Source organism: Sinocyclocheilus rhinocerous, unplaced genomic scaffold (genome assembly GCF_001515625.1).
Source record: "Sinocyclocheilus rhinocerous isolate Xijiao unplaced genomic scaffold, SAMN03320098_v1.1 scaffold564, whole genome shotgun sequence".
NCBI classification, from domain to species: Eukaryota; Metazoa; Chordata; class Actinopteri; order Cypriniformes; family Cyprinidae; genus Sinocyclocheilus; species Sinocyclocheilus rhinocerous.
The window spans coordinates 2,102,075-2,115,853 of record NW_015645070.1 but is presented as its reverse complement, the minus strand read 5'-3'; the positions used below and the strand labels follow the sequence as shown (position 1 = coordinate 2,115,853).

The 13,779-nt window shown below is 37.8% G+C and overlaps 1 protein-coding gene across 1 annotated transcript in view; it reads left to right on the top strand.

Annotated features, from left to right (window-relative positions):
* The first annotated feature begins 5,086 nt into the window (after positions 1-5,086).
* The window catches only part of slc8a3 (solute carrier family 8 member 3), a 45,251-nt gene continuing 36,558 nt past the window's right edge, over positions 5,087-13,779 (top strand). Inside the window, exon 1 of the mRNA XM_016508717.1 lies at positions 5,087-5,487. The gene's annotated coding sequence lies outside the window, so the exon portion shown is untranslated. The remainder of the gene's footprint in view (positions 5,488-13,779) is intronic.

The window sequence follows — 13,779 nt, the reverse complement described above, 5'->3', positions numbered from 1 at the left end:
TGTGTATGTACAACCATACAATATATATATATATATATACACATACACATTTATAAATTCAATATATATATTATTTCATTTCCATTTAGTTTGTTGGAGTATTAAAATAACTCAAATTAAATAAAACTAAAAACTTCATAAAAGGCCTATACAGACATAATAAATTCAGACATAATTTAACTAAAATTAAAATAAATAACAAATACAAATAATACAAATCAAATGACAGTAGTTTATCAGTAATCCTAAAAAATAACACTGCCAAACACACATGCTAAAAAACAACAACTTACTTACACATAGTAAGAAATGGTTATAAAAACTGAAACAAGTAATAGGAAAGAGGAGAAATAAAAAGTGATACTTATTTTATCAACTTTTTAGCATTCATTACTCCAGTCTTCAGTGTCACATGATCCTTCATAAATCATTTAAATATGCTGATTTGCTGTTCAAGCAACATTTCTTATTGTCAGTGTTGAAAACAATTCTGTAGCTTAAAATTATGTGGAAACCATGGTGCATTTCCCCCCAGAATTCTTTGATGAATATAAAGTTCAAAAGAACAGCAATTTAATGCGTTCTTACTCATTAAAAGTATTAATTTCTTTATAAAATCTTTTGAATGGTAATGTTTTTATTTTATTTCAAATTTGTCTTTTCAATTTGAGTTTAGTTTTCATTTGTTCTCACGTTATTCTTTTTCAGATTTTTTTTCCCAGAATTTTCTAGCTTCAATTTGTTTTCGTTTTTATTTTAAATATGTTAGACCTGCTAAAGATAATGGGCAAACAGGCAAAAAAATTTTAATGTTTGTTAATTTCTTACATTCTGGTGTAATTGCATTACAATTTAATGCAGGTGGTTTGTCTAGGTTTCAAAAACAAATGAATTTTCGGTCATTTTGATTTTATTTTAGTTCATTTTGGTGTCATAAAATTTATTTTAGTTTAGTATCAGTTTTCTTAAATGATGATAGCACATTATGAAAGTTATGAGATGTGAAAAATGTCTCATGTTAACTATTTTCATTCCTCAGTGCAAATGTATTTACACTTCTGAAACACTGAACTTATTTATCTAGAAGCTTCAAGCCTTGCTGCATGCCTGTAGTGTGTGTGTGTAGTGTGTGTGTGTACCTGGTGTTCCCTACGTTATGGAGACCAGATGTTCCCACAAGGACAGTAATACCAGTAAATTTTGATCTTGTGCGGACATTTTTTGGTCCCCATAAGGAAAACAGCTTATAAATTATACAGAATTACGTTTTTTTTTTATTTTAAAGTTATACTATTCTGTGAGGGGTAGGGTTAAGGTGAAGGGATAGAAATACAGTTTGTGCAGTATAAAATAATTATGTCTACGGAATGTCCCCATAAAACATGGAAACCTCTGTGTGTGTGTGTGTGTGTGTGGGATGTTCTAGACAGCTTTGGCTTTGAAGCAGCTGTGGTTTTGAGGAGTCAGAGGAGAGGGTGAGGATACACACACAGTTTGACCTCTGTTAAAGATGACAGAAGAGATGAATGTCCCTTCATTTTCTGTGTGTTAATTTCCCATCAACGTGCATTAGAGCTGGCTACTATAGGTGTTGTCCCCGGTAGGTAAGATGACTGAGGGTGGACAGACGTGCTGAGTCAGCTGACGGACCTTTTGCCTGCCACACGCCTGTCTCACCGCAGGACGAGGCAGACAGCTGAGGTCTATATCTTCTGTTCTCTGGCTCTCGCTGCATCAGCCTCTTCGTGACTGCTGTGGGCACAGTGTCCGCCAGAGTCTGCCCGTTGATGAAAATGTGAGTAGCGTTTGCTTGTGCAAAACTCGCCACCACAGTGCTAGAGTGTTTTGAGGAGTTAGAGGAGAGAGTGAGGATACACACACACTTTGAGCTCTGGTAAAGATGACAGAAGGGATAACTGTCATTTTACCTTGAAAAGCAAGGACTTTGAATGTTGGCAAATTGTTTGAACATTTTGAAAAATGTCTAAAAAGGCCTGATGGATGGATGGATGGATGGATCGATAGATACCTTACAAACATTGGTGGTCCATACAATTTATTAATGTTTTTGAAAGAAGTATCACTAACATTTTATTGTACCGTTTCCTTATTACATGTTTCATGTTCTTACTATAGTAATAACAATAGATTATGCATAATTATATGCAAATAACCCTAAACCAGACCCTCATCCTAACCCTAACCATTACTTAAATGTATTATTACACTGTAACAAGAACACTGTGTAACAAAAGTATCATACTCATCAAGGCTGCATTTATTTAATCAAAACAGTAATATAGTGAAATATTATTACAATGTAAAATAACAAATAACACAAAAATTATAATTTAATATACTTTAAAATATAATTTATTCCTGTGATGGCGAAACTAAAGTTCAGCAGCCATCTACTCTAGTCTTCAGTGTCACATGATTATTCAGAAATCACAATCATATACTGATTTGATGCTCAAGAAACATATCTTAATATTATCAATGTTGATAACAGTTGTGCTGCTTAATACTTTTGTGGTAACTGTGATAAATTTTTCAAGATTTTCTTTTGAATAGAAAGTTTATTTATAATAGCATTATTTAAAATTTATTTTTTGTAAAGTGACGAGAATTCCTGACCTATGTTATTTGTCTTTGAATTGTAACTCAGTAAATTGCAAATTCTCTTCCCGCTGTTCCAATTCAAATTCCAGTTCTACTTCCTGTGGATGTGACCAAATTTACACTCATGAATTGAAAGGAAGTGTTGCGCAACCCTGTGATCTGAATTGGTTGAATATGGAGTAAAAATGGCCACTAGCATCTAGCAGCACTGGTTTAACTGGTGTCAGTGTGAATGAGGCTTTAGAAACCGAGTTACGTGCCATTGTTAAATATTTAAGATTAGTGGTTTGTTCAAATCCTGATTTGTTAGTTGGTTAATGTTTGTGTCTGTGTAGTACTCGCATTCATTTAAATTATTATAAGACACACATTAGGCAGCCAATTGAGCATCAAAGATCCAGAGATTTGAAAGCAACTGGGAACGCGTGGCAAAAAATGTTAAGGTTTTATTACCAAACATCAGAGAGATGTTTGACTATCAGCTCGGCAACGATTGATTCATTCATTGATTCACTTCTCAGTTGATTTGTCCTTCACTCTAAATATCCACAATCCTGCTCAACAGAACAGCTGGTGTGTGTGTTAACAGGTCATTACGTGTGTGTGCGCGTCTGTGGTAATTTGTTTTAGCTTTGTTATATGTGTGATAAATGATTTGGTCATGTGAAGGGCAGCCATAATTAGAAGAGGCTGGTACAGTGGGCTGATTACCCTGGGCACAGTCTTCTCTCTCTCTCACACACACACACACAGACTTTCCTTGGCTGGAAGTAGGACTGATAATATCAGCATTAATGATATCTGCAGGAACACAGATTAGGTGACTGATATGTTTTGGATCTGATTGTCAGTAAAAGGCCTCATAGATTTTCACTTGTAAACAGCTGATCTTAGATCATTTGTTAACCCTGTATACAGCCCTGTATGTCAACAGAATTGAGCTTAAATTCAAAAAGGTCTGTTACATTTACTTATGTCTGTAAATGTTACACACTCAGAGTAAGTTGTGTAAGGAGTTTTATAGTGTGTTTGCAACCCATTTTGTTACATGTGTGCTAACAGCAGATGCTTTTATTCAAAGCAACATACAGTGCAACTTTCAGTGTATACTTTTTATCAGTATATGTATTTCAGTTGACCTTGGCACTGCACTAGTCACAGGAACAAATAGTTACATAATGTGAGGCATTTCAAGGTAGGATAAAATAGGATAGTCAATGAGAAAAAAAGTCAGACAAGATTTGATTTTTCTCTCTGTGACAGGTGGTTTGGAAGAAAAATAGGAGGGTTTGGTTATGTTGGCTGTGTTGGAAAATAGTTCACAATATTACAAGGGTAGTTTAATGGTTGACACTGATAATCAGAGCAGGCTAAATGAAAGCTATAGAAATGCAATTTAAAAGGATAGGTAACCCAAAAATGTAAATTTTGTCATAATTTACTCATCCCAATATCGTTCCAAACGATATATAGGAACTCAAAAGATGAAATGTTGTTTGGACACAAATGTTCCTTTATATTCCACAGGAGAAATAAAATTATACAGGTTTGGAAAGACATGAGGGTGAGTAAATGATGACAGAATTTACATTTTTGTTCGAACTGTCTCTTTAATGAGAACAAATAAGATTGCTGAATATAAATGATTTTGGATCAAATTCCATTTAAGGATGGCCAGTTCCTTTATTCATCCAATCTGGCACAGACCATCTCAAAATGGCCCAATAATGTTTGAGTATCCAGGCTGGCTGATGTATCAGCCTACAAGTAGTAGAGAATGTGATATTAAATTAGATCACATATGATCTAAAATCATAAAATTACACATTTTATGGAGTATAATTTTAGGTGCACAGATGTAAGCTAAAGGACAACGTTAAGCAGCATTAAAGACTGAATGCTCCTCTATAGACCAAATGAGATATTTTTGACCTCTTGCTCCACACAGTTATTCCACATATGGTCTTGCGTGGTATTTTAAACGTTGTTTCAAGGCACGCGCGCAGATGTGATATTACATGCACATGATTTATGGTGCATCTTCTCGGTCCCAGCTGATGCGATGACGTAGACGCGTGTGTCCGCTTGTGTTCGGCGGAGGGTGTGTTTCCAAGGCGAAATCTGGAGAAGGGAGGCGGAGATTGAAGGGGGGAGAGAGAGGTGACTTTAATTCTCAATATTTGCCATCTTAAAATTCTCCCTCTCGTGATGCACGGAAAAACGAGCAGGACAAGTCGCGCAGTCTCTCAACTGCATGATCAAATGAAGCCGTAATTAAGCAAGCGGGGGACGCCTGCAGATGAAATGCACAGATGCTGACGGATGGACGGTTGTAGATGCAGCGGTTGCACCGGTGCTGACTAGGGATGCTTGGTCATGAAATGATACGAGGCCCGCTCGGTTGTGAGAACACCAACTTGTTTCCTGCGCTATAACGTGAGACGGACAGAGAGGGAGAGAGAGGGGGAGAGAGGGAGGAGGGGGCGCGAGTGTTCATTCGCCGCTGTTGCTCGGGGCTCGCGGAAGAACCGATCACATTGATTCCAAGGTTCCATTTTTCAACGGCGCATCGATCTGAGCGCGCGCTGACAGCCCCGGTGACCGGCGCATCCATCAGAGCCGCGCGAGGGAAAGAGGCATCACTTCACCGGTTCCATCGATCTGCCGGAACTGGGCAGGCACCGGAGTCGGTCCGTGTGTGCGTGTGCGCACGAGTGAGGAGGGCGAAAGCGGCCCTGGGGTATTTCTGCCACCGAGGAGCAGCCAGCTGCACGCTTAACGGAGAGGAAACCGATCCGGCTGGAATAATTGGCGTTGCCGAAAATCATTTAGGAGGAAAGCATTACTCATTTGCTCAAATCACAGGTACGTACCTTCCGTTCAATGCGTTTGCGCGTAGCTATTAGTTAAGTCAGCGATAATTAGTGCAGTTCGAGGCGCCACCGGCTTTATTTAGGGGTAGTTTGAATGTTGCGAATTTGCCTCGGTAAACGTCAGACGCTGTTCGGAGTGGATGTGATCAGCGCGATGTGGAATTGCTGTGGAGAGAGAATGTCTCCAAATTTGCGTCACAGGATCATTTCCACCATAATGCCACTCAAACGTAAAATAATCATTGGCAGTGCTGAATTCGTCATCGTAGTGATTACAGAAAGCACCATAGTGATCTCGATTACTTTATTTTTATGATAAAATATGTGGATTTAATTAATAGTGATTTAGAGACTCGTATGGATCATTTGGGCTGAGAACCAAGAACCGGTCTCGTTTTTTAAACGAATGTTTTCCTGACGTTTCGGTCAGCGGTTTCCGAACGTAGCTTCATCCGCTAATGCGGACAGATCACCGTACTAAAGTACTCTCGACAGCGTTTCCTGCTCTACTATTCAGCGGCAACACCGCTACCGAATCTAGTGATCAGTATAGTTCGATTCCCGAACAAATGACTCCTCTGAGCCGGTTCTTTTTGAGTGAATCATCAACATGCTGCGCGGCCAATGTAGACCGATTCCTGAACGATTTACTCGTACGAGCCGGTTCTTCTTAGTGAATCCAGAACTTACAGCGCGGCAAATCTAGTTCGATTCCCTAACGAGTGACTCTTATGAGCCGGTTCTTTTTTGGGAATCAAAAACATGTATCAATCACTCGGAGCCGTTTGAGTGAGTGACTTACTGAACCCCAATTTATTAGTTTCATCGGGTTCATCTTTTGACTGCTGTTTGAAGTAATTGTGAATAATTCGTATTTTCATTTTTTGTGGTCAAAGGTATTAGAAATCGCTCAAAGAACTGCAGTCGGAACGAGCATTGTTAAATGTCTTACTACTTCCATCCCTGTGGAACATTTATAAGGAGAAGTGTCGCTCGAGGCGGGCGTGAAACCATTTATGATCTGTTTGTTCAGTCATTTGCCTTTTAAACGGAGGATGTGCGCGTTTCTACGCACGTTTCTGAACGTAATACCCTCCCGAGTCTTTCACAGAATCCCAGTTTCCTACACGTCAAATTTGGTCCACCAGTTTTTTGGTCCCTCATGCTGTATTTCTGTCAAACATGATGGTAAACTCACACTTGAGGCAGTGTGGATTTGTAATATGTGCATATGGGATTGTAGAGTTAGTCATCTGATGTGAGTTCCTCATGTTCTTTTGGGGGTCCGAACAGGTAAAGAGAATTTGCTGAGATATGTGATTAATTCAGGACAGCTGCCACACTCTCCTACACTCTGTTTATATCCCTATCAGGTGTTGCCCCAACTGGGGATTTCTTAAAATAGGGTGGGGGGAGGCTGGTGTTTGTGGGTGTCTCTAGTTCACTCTGTCTCCTGTTACCCGGAGAGACGTGTAGCACTTCTTCTTTCCTCACCAGGACGGTGAAAGCCAGAACTTTGGGAAACAGATATGCTGCCGGTGGCAAACTTGCTGTTGTGCATTTGTGTGCTATGGCTTTATGGTGCCGTTTGTGGGGGTGAGTGTGTATGACAAAAATACCTACATTTGTATACACACTCGCAGACATGACTGACTGCCTCCAATTTTTTCTCTAATGAGCACACAAAATTCGTTAGCTTAAAGGCCTCATTAGTATGTTAATTAGCCTGAGTTGTTCATAGGCCTTTTGTGTGAATATTTGTAGTCTATTCATGTCTGAAGTGAGAACACTAAGATGCCTCTCAGCGGCAGTTGTCAACAGTTGCGTATGAACGGATTTGCTGAGGGTTCTGCGACGCAGGCTGAGGTGTGATATACGAGGAGTGAAGACGAAAGTTCCCAAACATACTTTTTCCCCCACGATTTACGCCTAGTGCGTTGCCCATTTGCTAGTAAGTCCCAGTCATGTAGATTGTGTTTGCTTCGAAAAGCATCGAGGCAGCTATTTGCTGTTTGCCAATTGATTACAGGTGCCAACGAGGTACTTTAATGCATGCTGAGATCCACATGATCGTATTAGCCTGCAGCCCACAGGCATATCATTGCCATGGGAACAGCTGAGGCGGTGGAAACGAGGTTACCCACGATTGGCTCACCATCCTGAAAGGCTGCCAGTCATGTTTCTTGAGAGGTCTGACCTGATCTTGGTTTGAATGAGATTCAAACCCACCATCTGTGTGATTGGATCAAGACATTGTCAGCGGCTCATAGTTTAACCTGTTGATTTCGTTGAGTTTCATTTCATTGAACCAGTGTTGGAGAAGTAGCCATAAGCTACTCGTAATTAAAAGTAGTTAAAGTGACCGTTTACCCATAAATGAAAATTCTGGCATCATTTACTCATCCTCATGTAGTTACAAACCTGTATGATTTAGTTTTTTTCTGTGGAACTCAAAATACGACATTTTTTAAAACCATACGTTGACAAAAAGTCAATGGGGTCCCATGAATTGTTGTTATTGTTTAAATTAATTGAAATAAATCTGAAATCAAATAAAATTATAAATTATATCTATAAACAGTAGAGTATGGTGCTAGCAACAGCAAGGTCATGGATTTGATTCCCAGGAAAAGCAAGAACTGCTAAAATGTAAATTTGTACTCTGAAAGTATTCTTGCAACTTTGTAAAATTACAGTTGAACCTCTAATGTCACACAGACTGTTTTATCGATGTCCTTACTGCGTTTCTGGGCCTGGGAGCATTTCAGTTATGTTGCTGTTTATGCAGGGTCAGAAAGCTCACGGATTTAATCAAAAATATCTTAATTTGTGTTCCGAAGATGAACGAAGGTCTTACAGGTTTAGAACGACATGAGGGTAATTAATGTAATTAATTAATTAATTAATGTAATTAATTAGAGTAATTAATGACATAATTTTCAATTTTGGGTGTAAAGTTGAAAAAGTGAAAAAGCATAATAGGACCCCTTTAAGATTAGAACTGAAAAATAAAAGCTAATTCAACATATTATATTGATAAAATAACACTGGTCTTATGGTGTTTGGACTACAGTATTCTTCAGAATGTCTTTTTCTTCTTTCACAGAAGAAAGTCAGTCATACAAATTTTCTCCAGTCCACCAACAGAAATAGTATGCAGACAGTCTTTAAATTTCAATAATCAGATTATTTCAAACTAATGAATTTGGTTCTGACAGAAAAAGAGTGAGAAAAACAGACCAAGAGCAGGAGGAGGATGAAAGGATAAATGTGTAATTGTAAGCATGGAACAGCTACTTGCTCTCCGACCTATCTCTGTGTGGGCTTTCCAAGCAATGCTTTGTGAAAGTGTGTGTGTCGTCTCTTCTATTGTGTTTTTAGTGCACTACTTTTTCATGCTGGCATTGACTCTGATGCTGAGAGAGTGAAAGAGACGGTATGCGTGTGTGTTGCCGTCTCTGTCAGCACTCTGCCATCTCATGGGTGTATTTGGAATAATGTATAAGATCTTTTTCATGTTCTGAAGTGTGTTTGCTTACCTCCAAGAGTGCATCAACACACACACACACACACACACACACAGGAGACCTGCACCTGAAGACCAGACCAGACCAGAGCTGAAGATCTCCTGAGGTCGTCTGTGTGGGTGTTTAGCAGAGAGATCTTTCTTTCCAGTCCTCTGAGCAGCTACACACTCCTAATTCACAATACAATAACATGACCTGGGGATTATCAGTTTATTTTCCTCATTATTAGCAATAATCAAGGGATTTTGTTAAATTAGTGCTGTTTAGTTATGTTTAATTAACATTAACTATAATGTTTAGTAAATTATTGTTGTTAGGCCTGGGCGATAAAACGGTATCGATATTTATCGACGGTACACCTTCTTCGATAGCGATATAAAACATGTTCGATATAGTGCACGATAAAGGCACGTGCTATGAGTGACGCAGACAGCACACACAAACACGAACACATGCTGAATTGAGTGCTGTGCCTGCCTGTGATGAGGAGATTGTGAATAAAAAATTAATTGTTAAAACAAAAAATATTTGTTGTTTGTCTCTATAAATTGTGTTAATTATAAATACAGTGGTTAAATAATAAAAAAAAAAATTCTATTGCTCTTTGTTTTAAAAAAGGTTATAAAAATGTCAATAATTATCGATACCGAACGATATGAAACATTATATCGTTGATACATTTTTTAGCTATCGCCCAGCCCTAATTGTTGTACAATTGTAAATGTTTCCATTTACTTCAAATGAAGTAAATGTTTCCATTTACTTCAAAATGTCATGTTTAAATCAATGTGTTGTTTGCCATTTCTGTGTAATTTTTGTTAAATTCGCTAACAGTTTCTAAGTGACAACTGTTTCCACGCCATTTTTTCAGTGCATGTAAAACATCGGAGCAAATTGTGATTTTTAAGTTTCACCTTTGTGTGGTTTGAAAATCTGCAGTCATCACAGCCATACTATACCAAATGTGTCTTGAAAAGCCACATATGAGTGCGGAGCTGCTCACAGAGGACATTTTTGTTGCATTTCTGTCTTTCAGGATGTTTAATTTTCACATAATGGCCAGACTGACTGCAGGATCAGTGTTGTAGGATTTGTGAGAAGAAAACGAACAGTTAAGTTTAAAATGACCTAGAGGAAGGGCTGTAAAGGAGTTTTCAGACTACTGGAGATGTTAAGCATGTAAAAATGTTTATGCTCAACAAAGCTGCATTTATTTGATGGAAAATAAAGTAATATTGTGAAATATTATTACAATTTAAATTCTGTTTTAGATAAGATATTTTAAAATGTAATTTATTCCTGTGATGCAAAGCTGAATTTTCAGCATCATTCTTTACAGCACCAGTCTTTAGTGTCACATGATCCTTCAGAAATCATTCTAATACGAAGGGCTGGGCGGTATATCGAGTCTGTACGATATATCGATATTTTCTTTACAAGCGATTCGATATGAGGCAATACCGTTTATATAGATATACAGTAGTTTGATACGCGCGCATCTGAAAATATAGCGGAGGACACAGACTGAGCTGCTGCGGAGAAAGTGCATAATCCAAATTGTTCTAAACATGTGACAAGCTTCATATTAAGGCCTTTAAAAACTGGTAAGACATAGTTTATAGTTTCGTTTGGCATATTAGTTTAAGCGGCTCGGCCGTCATTTGCTCTGACAGAAAGACTGCGTGTGCCGCTGACAGAGACACTAGGCTACTCACGCTGTTTAATGTTTTTGAGATGTGCTGTCTTACTGAATGCATAACTTACATTTCACAGGTATATTCTCCATCTGTAAATGTTAGAAAGCCATAGAAATATTTCCATTTTCTGTCAGAAGTGCATGAGCCTTCTGCTTTGGGATTCTCCGCTAAACTTCACTTCAGCGAACAAGCGCCAAACAGACAGAGCTTAATTAAATAAGAGCACAATAATTCTGACTAAAATATACATTTCGCTGAAATATTTGTAGTTGGACAATAAATGTCACATGTAGAATTTTAAACCTACAAGTAAGTCTATTTTTATGATAGCACTGACTGTAAAGTGACTGTAATGGGGTAATCAAAATAGCCTAACACAACTCTGTGCTTTTGTTCTCATTTATTTTCATTTTTAGTTTAGTGAAATTAACTTTAAAAGCCTTATTTTTGTTTTTAGATTGCAATGTTACAATGTTAGAATGAAATGTGATTTTAACCCTTTTTTGCACATAGTATAAAGGCTTACATGTTTATTCACTTTATTTGTTTTCATAGCCTTTAATATTTATTGTTTTGTTGGACAACATTGGGTGGTAAGTGAAATATATATATATATATTAAATACAGATTTTTTTAATCAAAATACACGAAAGTGATATTCAGTATCTGCATGTGTTTTTAAGTCTTGACCAGTACTTGAAAGCCGACGGGGTATGATAGTTTGGTTGTTTGGCAGTATAATAAACAGTCTGGTCACTGTGGTCCAGTGGATTGGATTCAGTTTCTCTGATGAGCAGATACAAACCCGCCCCAAACTCACACACATCTGAGCTTTGTTTGATTTTTATGAGCATGATTTCAGAGACTCATAAAAATATTCCTGTCCCTGTTTCAGTGTGTTGCTATGGTAACAGGTGCTGGCTTCATGTGCAGGGATAAGACAGATCTTTAGCTTCAGGCACTCAGCGGCTATTTGGATATAATGCTACATAGTGCCACCTCAGACACACACACACACATACTTTTAGTTACGCTCTCTGAGGAGCAACTCTTCTTGTTTGGAAGCTTTTAAATATAATGTTCTCATTTGAGATTATTTGCTGATACCTGTCCTGTTAATGTGAGGGACATGTTCTAAAAGTCGAAGAGTCGAAGCCGAAAAAATGAAGAGAGATTACAAACACAGACAAGTGTCTTTGTGTCATTGTGTGTATCAGTGTGTTTGTAGTAAATTAGAGTTACACCAGTTATCACCCACAATCTGCTGACTAATTCTTCCCACATTCTTTTTCTTGTCACTAAAAAAGAAAGTTCACTTCAATAATGAAGATTACAGGTGCCAAAGGAGTTTTTATTATATTATGATGTAATCAAAAAGAAAGTGTGTTGCTGTAAATCAGTATTGCTGGTCTTCAACAATAATTGGAAGGTGAATTAATGCATTTATGCCAAGAAATAAGGATTTGTCCACTTTAAAAATATAAGGCATTTTCAAACTTTTTGGGGGCACTGTATGTGTATTAAAGGATTAGTTCACTTCCAGAATAAAAATTTCCTGATAATTTACTCACCCCCATGTCATCCAAGATGTTCATGTCTTTCTCTCTTCAGTCGAAAGGAAATTAAGGTTTTTGAGGAAAACATTACAGGATTTTTCTCCATATAGTGGACTTCAATGGAAGCCAACAGGTTAAAGGTCAAAATTATGGTTTCAGTGCAGCTGCAAAGGGCTCTACATGATCCCAGCCCAGGAATAAGTTTCTTATCTAGTGAAATGATCTGTCATTTTCTAAAAAAAAAAAATTTATATGTACTTTTTAACCACAAATGCTCATCTTCCACTAGCTCTGTTATGCGTGTCCGGGACTTCATGCATTGCATAATCACGTTGAAAAGGTCACACGAGGTTAGTTCTTCATCTATGTACTTCAGATAAAAAAGGTAGAGTAGGGCGAAAAGCTCCATCTCGTTTTCTCCTCCAACTTCTAAATCATCTTGACACCGTTGTTTTACCTTTTTTTGTAAAGGGCATTTGACTTGATTATGTAATGCGTGAGGTCGAGCTAGTGCAAGACGAGCATTTGTGGTTTAAAAAGTATTCAAATTTGTATTTTTCTTAGAAAATGGCAGATCGTTTTGCTAGATAAGACCCTTATTCCTCGTCTGGGATCGTGTAGACCCCTTTGAAGCTGCATTGAAACTGCAATTTCGACCTTCAACCCATTGGCTCCCATTGAAAACCTTAATTTCTTTTTGACTGAAGAGAGAAAGACATGAACATCTTGGATGACATGGGGGTGAGTAAATTATCAGGAAATTTAAATTCTGGAAGTTAACTAATCCTTTACCATGAGACAAGTAATAATCTTTCATGTGTAAACTTTGTGATTACACGCATCATGTCACTACAGGCTTTCTCTTTATTTTCTCTTCTTTCTTCCTATATTTATTGTTGTATATGGTAGTGTAGACAGAGAGGAGGGGGCAGCTCAAGGCTTCAGGCTGGGCTCTTTTGCTTTACAAAACAGTTTTTCCTCATTAGGCCTTCTGTTTCTACACTATGCTGTTTACTTACAGCCCACTGCATATGTGTGAGTGTGAGAGTGTTTGTTTTACTCACTATAATCAGGTCTGGCCTGATGGCTCTTGCATAGTCCACTTATGCTCATCTGCATCTGTCTCACAACAGCTTTTGAGTTTATGAGTTTTATGAGTTTGATCATGCAATGTAGTTAAACTGCTTCCTGAATGTTAGGAAGCAGTTGCAGGAATCACAAAATATTTAATGATTCTGGTTCCTTAGCGGTTCTTCTTACTAATTTGTAGAAAGAAATAATTAGGATTAAAGGGGTCATATGATGTTGCTAAAAAGAACATTATTTTGTGTATTTGGTGTAATGAAATGTTTATGCGGTTTAAGGTTCAAAAAACACATTATTTTCCACATACTGTACATTATTGTTTCTCCTCTGTGCCCCACCTTTCTGAAATGCGTCGATTTTTACAAAGCTCGTCGTTCTGAAAAGCGAGGTGTGCTCTGATTGGCCAGCTATCCAGAGC